Source organism: Scyliorhinus torazame, chromosome 3 (genome assembly GCF_047496885.1).
Source record: "Scyliorhinus torazame isolate Kashiwa2021f chromosome 3, sScyTor2.1, whole genome shotgun sequence".
Taxonomy (NCBI): domain Eukaryota; kingdom Metazoa; phylum Chordata; class Chondrichthyes; order Carcharhiniformes; family Scyliorhinidae; genus Scyliorhinus; species Scyliorhinus torazame.
The window spans coordinates 180708851-180718849 of record NC_092709.1 but is presented as its reverse complement, the minus strand read 5'-3'; the positions used below and the strand labels follow the sequence as shown (position 1 = coordinate 180718849).

At 51.0% G+C, this 9999-nt stretch overlaps 1 pseudogene; it reads right to left on the bottom strand.

The window, feature by feature from the left end:
- Nucleotides 1–1378: 1378 nt before the first annotated feature.
- Nucleotides 1379–1752, bottom strand: LOC140409401 (large ribosomal subunit protein eL22 pseudogene; annotated as a pseudogene).
- Between the last annotated feature and the right edge of the window lie 8247 nt (nucleotides 1753–9999).

Below are 9999 nucleotides of genomic sequence, written 5' to 3'. Positions count from 1 at the left end.
GGTAATGCAGGTAATATCCTGACTGCTCAACACATGTAAAACTCAACTTCAGGACTTCAGTAACCTGCTTAATGATATTCCGGGTGGCTACGTTACTCTCATTGTATGAGACTCAGTTGGTGTTGGGGCCTTTTTCAGGCATCAGAGAATATCTCTTGTCACCGAATATTCATCCATGCTCATTGTGTTGCGCCTTAAAAATCTATGTGATAGATGACCGTTCTCTTACAAAATAATTGTGACAGTATGTAGCAAACATTCACCTGCATGATGCCCTTGTCAATAATCATAGGTAAGCTGTACATTGAGGAAATTCTGAAGGTGAGTCATATTCAATTCAAAACATTACCTGTTTCTCTCTCCATAGATACTGCCAGACCTGCTGAGTATTTCTGCACTGTCCGTTTTATTAACGGAATCCCTTCCTATTTCTAAGTACCTCTGAGTTTGACTCTATGGGCGAAATTCTCCGACCCGCCCCGCCACATTTCTGCCCTGACTGGCCGGCGGGAGTCTCCGTAACACCGGCCGGTCAATGGGGGTTCCCATTGTGGGGCAGCCCCACGCCGTCGGGAAACCCCTGAGCGCCGGCAAAACGGAGACTCCCGCCGGCGGAGGATGACGCCCTATGTGTGCAGTCAATGGCCTGCAGAACCACGATGAACCCTGTTTAATCCTAGAGCTCTCTGCTTCTGGTCTTCACTAGTAATAGCAAATAATCTAGAGTCATTTCTGAGAGCTTTTAAAACCTCAGCAATCCTCTTATACTGAAGTGCACTGAGGATTGCAATATGTGACATTTTTCTGACCCGTGACAACATTGAAGGTTCCAGTGGCATTATAGATGCTGCTATGGCCTTGACCTCCAGACACAATAGGCTGTGTGGCAAGGTCCTGAGTCTTCCTCTCATGAGGCTGTAGATCCCTGCAGTGACCTCCTTGGTAAACACAATCTCCTCATCTACTGACCTTGATCCATGTGAATGTAGGAAGGGTGCTCTCAGAATACCCTGGATTGATAGGGTTCCCTGCTGAAACACTTCCTCAACCTCCGTCCTCCTCTCCCATTCTCCGCTGGTTCTCCTCTGACTGGCCACATCTCTTTTTCCCGTTTTTCCTCCTGACCCAAGGGGATCGATCCCTTTCTCCAGATAACTTCAATAAGGTAGTGCCGCACATGACTTTAATTGGAGTCCTTGGAGAATTTCCAGAAGGAATGCTAATAGATCATTGGTGGATTCTTGACCAAATGTCCACAAAGTCTCCTGATGTGTATCAAAAGTCTTCTTCAAGGACAGTGCGGTGTATTCAGTTGATCTCCAGCAACTAGTGAACAGTGAAACATGAGGATAGTTTATTTTTCTGTTCACCAACTTTATTAAAGATAATTTGTACTAATGTTCCGACCAGCCGAGTCTTCATCTTCCTCCTTCTTTTCATCGTGATTGATCTGGAAGTACCGGAGCTCATAGCTCTCGTTACTATTTACAATTATGCAAAGCCAATCCCGCAGGTTGTTTTTCATGAGGTACTTCTTAATGAGGTATTTCAGGTACCTCTTTGAGAATGGAACCTCAGAGGTAACAGTGATCTTATTCTTGTTCCCCTAATCTTTGTCACATTGCCCAGGTTCCCAGTTTTTCCAGTTATTTTGGCACCCATGATACCATCTTCCACCGGATGTGTGCAGTCCGAGATAGTCTTCAGTTTCCTCTTCTTGTCTCTCATCAGAAGCTTCTTCGCTGGAGCCATGTTTTAAGGAGCTTTAATAATTCTCACCAATGGCCTTTTAACTTTAGTGCAGTGGGTCGCTGTAAGGTATGTTTATTAATTGCAGGGCAAACCAGTAAACCATCATATCCCAGACATCGCTATCATTATTCCTGGATATGTTCTGTCTTACCAGCAGGACAGACCCAGCAAAGGTGGCAGCATAGTGCTATACAGTCGGGAGGGGTTGCCCTGGGAGCAACTTTAACTCTGGATCCCATGAAGCTTCATGGCTTCAAGTTAAACATGGGAAAGGAAACCTCCTGATGATTACCATGTACAAGCCACCATCACAACTCCATGTTGAACATCACTTGGAGGAAGCACTGAGGGTGGCAAGGATACAGAATATGCTCTGGTGGGGGACTTCAATGTCCATCACCAAGAGTGGCTCAGTAGTACCACCGCAAACTGAGCTGGCTGGGTCCTAAAGGACATAGCTTCTAGACTGGAACTGCAGCAGGTGGTGAGGGAACCAACAAGAGGGAAAAACATACTTGACCTCATCCTCACCAATCTGCCTGCTGCAGATGCATCTGTCCATGACAGTATTGGTAGAAGTGACCACCGCACAGTCCTTGTGGAAACAAAGTCCCATCTTCACATTGAGGATACCCTCCATCGTGTTGGTTGCACTACCACCATGCTAAATGAGATAGACTTCGAATAGATCTAGCAACTCAAGACTGAGCATCCATGAAGCATTGTGGGCCACCAGCAGCAGCAGAATTGCATTCAACCACAATATGCAACCTATTGGTCCACTCTATCATTACCATCAAGCCAAAGGATCAACGCTGGTTCAATGAAGAGTGAAGGAGAGCAGGCTTGGGGTAAAATCAGGCATACCTAAAAATGAGGTGTCAACCTGGTGAAACTACAAAACAGGATTAGTTGTGTGCCAAACAGCATAAGCAGCAAGTAGTAGACAGAGCTAAGCCATCCCACAACCAATGGATCAGATCTAAGCACTGCAGTCCTGCAATATCCAACCATGAATTGTGGTGGATAATTAAACAACTTACTCGAGGAGGAAACTCCACAAATATCTCCATCCTCAATGATGGAGGAGCCCAGCCCATCAGTGCAAAAGACAAGACTGAACCATTCGCCAAAATTCTTCAGCCAGTAGTGCCAAGTGGATGATCCATTTTGGTCTCCTCCAGAAGATGCCAGCATCACGGATGTCAGACTTCAGCCAATACAATTCACTCCACGTGACATCAAGATGCTCCACATCTTGCCACACCCCTAGCCAAGCTGGTCCAGCTACAGCTACAACTCTAGCATCTACCCGACAATGTGGAAAATTGCCCAGGTGTGTCCTATACACAAAAAACAAATCCTACCCAGCCAATTACCGCCCTATCAGTCTACTCTTAATCGTCAGCAACGTGATGGAAGGAGTCATCAACAGTGCTATCAAGCGGAACTTGCTCAGTCTTAACCTACTGACAGCCACAGAGTTTGGGTTCCACCAGGGTCACTCATCTCCTAACCTCATTACAGCCTTGGTTTAAACATGGACAAAACAGCTGAATGCCAGAGGTGAGGTGAGCATGACTGCCCTTGACATCACAGAAGCATTTAACTGAGTCTGGCAGCAAAGACTCTTGGCAAAACTGGAATCATTGGGAATCAAGGGGGAAACTCTCCACTGGTTGGAGTCATACTGGCACAAAGGAAGAGGGTTGTGGTGTTAGAGGTCAATCGTCTCAGCTCCAGGACAAACTGCAGGAGTTCCTCAGTATGGTGCCCGAGGCCCAACCATCTTCAGCTGCTTCATCAATAACCTCCCTTCCATCATAAGTCCAGAAGTGGTAGGGCTTCCAGTGGCAGCAGGTAGAGAGCAGTCACACATGAGGTGACTACCGCCAAAGCACCTTGATTTTGGCCCGGTTTTCAGGGGTGATTTGGGGAGTACCTTTGCTAGTTCATTGGGATAAGAGTCCTACGTAAAGTTATGCCTAATAAGTACAAAACCCGGCAGCAGAAAAGTAAAGACCCATAATTTCCTGCTAGCAGCGGGAAGCCATGGGCCGTCGATTTAATAATAGTTGCTTATAATCACAAGTAGGGTTCAAATGAAGTTACTGTGAAAAGCCGCTGTTCGCCACACTCCCACGCTTGTTCGGGGAGGCCGGTATGGGAATTGAACCCGTGCTGCTGGCATTGTTCTGCATTACAAGCCAGCTGTTTAGCCCACTGTGTTAAACCAGCCCCTGACTTTTGTGGTGAACCACTGTATTAAATTGTACAGACTGTTCTTACTTATGGTACTGTTCTTACTGTTTGTTACATGTCTGGGTTTGTCCCTGCTGGCTCCGCCCCTCGGGCTCAAGTATAAAGGTAGCTAACCTCCAGCCCTGCCCTCATTCTGGGACCGGCTGCCAGCAGGTGTCTTTTAGCTGATTGAAGCCACAGTTTACTCTTCCGATTCTCATCTGTCGTCATTGATAGTACATCAATTTAGCAGCTAAGATTTTAAGATGGATCCATCACTCAAGCCTGATCGCCTGGAGCTGGACCCGCAAGCAGCCGACGCCACTGCCATGTTTGAATACTGGCTAAGCTGCTTCGAATCTTACATTGATTCCTCCGCCGCCGCCGTCGTTGAGACCCACAAGCTGCGAGTCCTCAACTCCCGGGTGAGCCTGCAAGTTTTCCTTCTTATCAGAGACGCTACCTCGTTCGAGGATGCGATAACGTTGTTGAAGGGGCAGTATGTTAAGGAAGTCAATGAGATGTACGCTAGGCATCTCCTTGCCACGAGGCGACATCGCCGCAGAGAATCGCAAGCTGAATTTCTGCGCGCCTTGCGGGTACTCGGCAGGAACTGCAGTTGTAAAGCGGTATCGGCTGTCAAGCACACCAAATTGCTGATCCGGGACGCCTATGTCGCAGGCATAAAATCTAATTACATCCGCCACGCCTACTAGAAGGGGGTATACTCGACCTCCAAGACACAGTACAAACTCTCGGACTCGTTGGAAGTGGCCTTCCATAACATGGATGCCTACACCTCTGACCACGCGGCACCCTCGTGGATGTCGTGGGCGCCGCCATCACCCGACCCAGGGGCGCCACAAGCATGTGCCGCACAGTGACCCGCCAACTCTGGAGGCCGGAAATGTTACTTCTGTGGCCAGGGTAAGCACCCCAGACAACGCTGCCCAGCGAGGAGCGCGATCTGCAACGGGTGCGGAAAGAAGGGCCACTTATCTAAAGTCTGCCAGACCCAACCTGTTTCTAAACCCAGCAGCGCTGCATGTAGCCCACATGGACCGCCCCATCTTCCACGTGCGACCCGTGGGGGCCGCCATCTTGAACGCCACCCGCCACGTGCGACCCGTGCGGGCCGCCATCTTGGCCGCCATCTTCGATGCCACCCGTCACGTGCGACCCGTGGGGGCCGCCATCATGGAATCACCCCGCCACCTCCCGGAACCCCTGCTCGCCAGATCGTTCGCTGGCCTCCGCTACCCTCGATCAGCCCACCCACCTGCCTTACTCCATCGAGGAGGTCAGTACCATGACCAGGGACAGCCAGGTCTGCGTGGAGTGCAAACCGCACTTCTATCGGCCGGATAGAGCACACCTGGTAAAGGCCTCCCGCCCCTTTCAGCGCCTCAGCATCGGTTTCAAAGGGCCCCTCCCTGCCACTGACCGTAATGTGTACTTTCTCTTTTTTTTATAAATGTTTTATTGAAATTTTTTTCCCAAACAACAATTTTTCCCCTCTTACAAAGCAAACGCAACAATAACAATACAGAAATTTTAAACAATACACAAGGAACAAAACCCCTTTATCTTTGACCTAAACTAAACCCCCCCCCCTCCCCCTCCCCCCCCCCCCCTGGGTTGCTGCTGCTGGTCATCTGTCTTCCCTCTAACGTTCCCCTAGGTAGTCGAGAAATGGCTGCCACCGCCTGGTGAACCCTTGAGCCGATCCTCTCAGGGCAAACTTTATCTGCTCCAGTTTAATGAACCCCGCCATATCATTTACCCAGGCCTCCAGTCCGGGGGGTTTCGCCTCCTTCCACATGAGTAGGATCCTGCGCCGGGCTACTAGGGACGCAAAGGCCACAACATCGGCCTCTTTCGCCTCCTGCACTCCCGGCTCTTCCGCAACTCCAAATAGAGCTAACCCCCAGCCTGGTTTGACCCGGGCCTTCACCACCCGCGAAATCACTCCCGTCACTCCCTTCCAATACCCTTCCAGTGCCGGGCATGCCCAAAACATATGTGCGTGGTTTGCCGGGCTCCCGCCACACCTCCCACATTTGTCCTCCACTCCAAAGAACCTGCTCAATCTTGCTCCCGTTATGTGTGCTCTATGTAGCACCTTAAATTGAATCAGGCTAAGCCTGGCGCATGAGGAAGAGGAATTTACCCTGCTTAGGACATCAGCCCACATACCCTCCTCTATCTCCTCCCCTAGTTCTTCTTCCCACTTTCCTTTTAGTTCGCCCACCGACTCCTCCCCCTCTTCCCTCATCTCTCGGTAAATCTCTGACACCTTGCCCTCTCCGACCCACACCCCTGAAAGCACCCTGTCCTGTATGCCCTGTGTCGGGAGCAATGGAAATTCCCTCACCTGTTGTCTAGTAAATGCCCTCACCTGCATATATCTCAAGAAATTTCCCCGGGGCAACTTATACTTTTCCTCCAATGCTCCCAAGCTCGCAAAAGTCCCATCTATAAATAAATCTCCCACCCTCCTAATTCCCAACTGGAACTAGCTCTGAAATCCTCCATCCATTCTTCCTGGGGCGAACCTATGGTTGTTCCTGATTGGGGACCCCACCAGGGCTCCCCGCACCCCTCTCTGTCGCCTCCACTGTCCCCAGATATTCAATGTTGCCGCCACCACCGGGTTCGTGGTAAACCTTTTCGGTGAGATCGGTAGCGGCGCCGTCACCAGCGCCTCTAAACTCGTCCCTTTACAGGACTTTCTCTCCAGTCTTTCCCACGCCGCTCCCTCACCCTCCATCATCCATTTACGTATCATTGCCACATTGGCGGCCCAATAGTAATCGCCCAAGTTCGGTAGTGCCAATCCTCCTCTGTCCCTACTACGCTGAAGGAACCCCCTCCTTACTCTCGGAACTTTCCCTGCCCACACGAAGCTCGTGATGCTCCTGTCTATTTTATTAAAAAAGGTCTTAGTGATTAGTATAGGGAGACATTGAAATACAAATAAGAACCTCGGGAGGACCATCATCTTAATTGCTTGCACCCTGCCCGCCAGCGATAGAGGCTGCATGTCCCACCTCTTGAAGTCCTCCTCCATTTGTTCTACCAACCGTGTCAGATTAAGTCTGTGCAAGGTTCCCCAGCTCCTAGCGATCTGAATCCCCAGGTATCGGAAGTTTCTTTCCACTTTCCTTAGAGGCAGGCCTTCTATCTCTCTACTCTGGTCCCCTGGATGTATCACAAATAATTCACTCTTCCCCATGTTTAGCCTATACCCCGAGAAATCCCCGAACCCCCTCAAAATTTGCATAACCTCTATCATTCCCCCCGCTGGGTCCGACACGTATAACAATAGGTCATCCGCATATAACGAGACTCGGTGTTCTTCTCCCCCTCTAATCACCCCTCTCCATTTCCTGGAGTCTCTCAACGCCATGGCCAGAGGTTCAATTGCCAACGCGAACAACAATGGAGACAGCGGGCATCCCTGTCTTGTTCCCCTATATAGTCGGAAATACTCCGATCTATGTCGACCTGTAACTACGCTTGCCGTTGGAGCCCCATAAAGAAGTCTAACCCAGCTAATAAACCCGTTCCCAAACCCAAACCTCCTTAACACTTCCCATAAATACTCCCACTCCACCCTATCAAATGCCTTCTCTGCGTCCATTGCCGCCACTATCTCTGCCTCCCCCTCCATTGGGGGCATCATTATCACCCCTAATAGTCGTCGCACGTTAACATTCAGTTGTCTCCCTTTTACGAACCCTGTCTGGTCTTCGTGCACCACCCCCGGGACACAGTCCTCTATCCTCGATGCCAGTACCGTTGCCAACAATTTGGCGTCCACGTTCAACAATGAAATGGGTCTATAGGACCCGCACTGCAACGGATCTTTATCCCTCTTCAAAATTAACGATATCGTCGCCTCCGACATCGTCGGGGGTAGAGTCCCCCCTTTCCTGGCCTCATTGAACGTCCTCACCATCAACGGGGCCAACAAGTCCACATATTTTCTGTAATACTCCACCGGGAACCCGTCTGGTCCTGGGGCCTTCCCTGCTTGCATGCTTCCCAGTCCCTTAATAACCTCGTCCACCCCAATCGGTGCCCCCAGGCCTACCACCCCCCGCTCCTCCACTTTCGGGAACCTCAATTGGTCCAGGAACTGCCGCATCCCCTCCTCTCCCTCTGGGGGTTGAGACCTATACAGTTCCTCATAGAAGGTCTTGAACACCTCATTTATCTTTCCTGCCCTTCGCACCGTGTCTCCCCTTTCGTCTCTAATTCCTCCTATCTCCCTCGCTGCTGCCTTTCGCAATTGATGAGCCAACAGGCGACTCGCCTTTTCCCCATATTCATACCTCCTCCTCTGTGCCTTCCTCCACAGTACCTCCGCCTTTCTGGTGGTCAGAAGGTCAAATTCCGTCTGGAGTCGTCTCCTCTCCCTGTACAATTCCTCCTCCGGGGTCTCTGCAAATTCCCTATCCACCCTTAAAATCTCCCCCAGTAATCTTTCCCTTTCCTTGGCCTCTGTTTTCCTTTTGTGGGCCCCAATGGAGATCAGCTCTCCTCTGACCACCGCTTTTAGTGCTTCCCATACCACTCCCACAGGGACCTCGCCGTCGTCATTGACCTCCAGATATCTCTCAATACACCCCCGCACTCTTGCACACACTCCCTCATCCGCCATCAGTCCCACATCTAATCGCCAGAGTGTTCTCTGCTCCCTTTCCTCTCCTAATTCCAGGTCCACCCAATGTGGGGCATGATCCGAAACCGCTATGGCTGAGTACTCCGCTTCTTCCACCCTAGAGATCAACGACCTTCCCAAAACAAAAAAATCTATCCGGGAGTACACTTTATGGACATGGGAGAAGAAGGAAAACTCCCTAGCCCTAGGTCTAAGAAATCGCCATGGATCCACTCCCCCCATTTGGTCCATAAACCCCTTAAGTACCTTGGCCGCTGCCAGCCTTCTTCCGGTCCTTGAGCTGGATCTATCTAGCCCCGGGTCCAGCACCGTATTAAAGTCCCCTCCTAAAATCAAGTTTCCTACCTCCAGGTCCGGTATACGCCCCAGCATCCGTCTCATAAATCCCGCATCGTCCCAGTTTGGGGCATACACGTTAACCAACACGACCTCCATTCCCTCCAGCCTGCCACTAACCATTACATATCTACCTCCGCTATCTGCTACGATGTTCTTTGCTTCAAATGCGACCTGTTTCCCCACCAAAATGGCCACCCCTCTATTCTTTGCGTCCAGTCCTGAGTGGAACACCTGTCCCACCCATCCTTTCCTTAGCCTAACTTGGTCCGCCACCTTTAGGTGCGTCTCTTGGAGCATAACCACGTCTGCCCTTAGTCCTTTCAAATGCGCGAGCACTCTGGCCCTTTTTATCGGTCCGTTCAGGCCTCTCACGTTCCACGTGATCAGCCTCACTAGGGGGCTACCTGCCCCCCTCCCGTGTCGACTAGCCATTACCTTCTCTAGGCCAGTCCCATATCCCGCCTCCGCGCTCCCGCTCGCTCCCCCAGCGTCGCACACCATCCCCGCCCACCCACTCTTTAGCCATTTCCTTTTGGATTTCCGCAGCAGCAACCCAGTTGTCCCCCCCCCCCCTTCCCCCTCCCTCCTCCCCTCCCCGCTAGATCTCTTTCTAGCATGATTGCTCCCCCCATATTACTTCCGTAAGTCAGCTGACTTCAACTGACCCCGGCTACTCCTGCTCACTCCTCGACCCCCCCCCCCATGTGGGGAACTCCCATCCGCCTTGCGCCTGTCTTCCCGCCTTATTCTTTCTGGTGCGGGAACATCCCTTTACCTGACCCGCCTCTTATGGCGCAGCTCCCTTTCCCCTCCCCCTCCCCTTCCCCATTCTCCAACTATGTCCCGTCTTTCCCCCCTCACCGGCGCCCACATTTCCCCAATGTCTCCCCCCTTCCCTGTTTACTTCTCAATTAACTTCCACCGTAACATTAACAATAACATTTCCTGCAGCATCAGTCCCTCAGTTCCGATCCAATTTC